Genomic DNA, 1,104 nt, shown 5'->3' on the forward strand with positions numbered 1-1,104 from the left:
TGACTCCAATATTTAGAATCCATTTTAGCTTTGGCTTCTTTTGAGTAAGCTGAGCTTCTCCATTCTCTAGAGGTCACCATAGCTTTCAAAACATCTTTTTGAACTAAAATACTTTGCAAAGCAATGAAATTAGTGACAAATAGAGTTAGAGGTGGACGAAGTATTTCCTGCCAACCTATAAATTTTATCATCAAGTACAAAGATGGAAATGATTATAAATATACTTCGTAATCATTGAATCTTGTGACACAGTTTTACTCACTTTTTCCAACTTCCTAATATCCTAAAGTATTAAATTAACACAATGAGTTGCACAAAAAGACCAATACAATTTAAGAAACCTTATTCTAACAAGCTTTCAACAGCAATATAATTTACAGCATTATCTGTCATATATGTACAACACTCTCAGAATCAACAAATAATACAACATTCCTAATAACTTAAACAAAGCATCAGTAGTTTTCGAGACATGAGAAGCATCGACTGACTTTAGAAAAATAGTCCTTTTAGGACAATAAACCAATTAATTAATTAAAGTGTGCCTACAACGATCAGTTAATCCAATGACCATAATGGTACATCTAGTTTGTTTTCGAATCTCACGATAGCCTTCAATTATTTTCCTCACATCTTCAACCAATTTGCTCAACAAATACCCATGAACTCTTGCATAATTTGGCCCTTTATATCCTGTACCCATGCTTGCAATTGCATCAATTATTGGCTGATACTAAGCTAAATTAACTGCATTAAATGGTATAGAGGCATCCGTCATCCATTTCGCAATTTCAATGTCATGCTTCTCCACAATTTCTTTGCTTTGGAGAACACTCTTGATAGTTGATTGAGATCCAGGTGTTGTTGCCGATGAAAAAAGATAGATTCTAATCCTTTGACTTGTTTTCCTTTTCTAAAACTAGTTGTTGTCGCATCTCATTACGTTCGATCTCATCAAATTATCTTTCAACTTCATCACAAGAATTATAACTTTCTGCATATTCTTGAGTTTTTCTTTTCTTACTTCAAAGATCTTTAATGTTTCGATAAAATTCTTGTCTCACTAGTGTTGACACCTTTCGACATGACTCAATATCTCCTCAT

This window comes from Arachis duranensis, chromosome 3, assembly GCF_000817695.3.
Source record: "Arachis duranensis cultivar V14167 chromosome 3, aradu.V14167.gnm2.J7QH, whole genome shotgun sequence".
Taxonomy (NCBI): Eukaryota; Viridiplantae; Streptophyta; class Magnoliopsida; order Fabales; family Fabaceae; genus Arachis; species Arachis duranensis.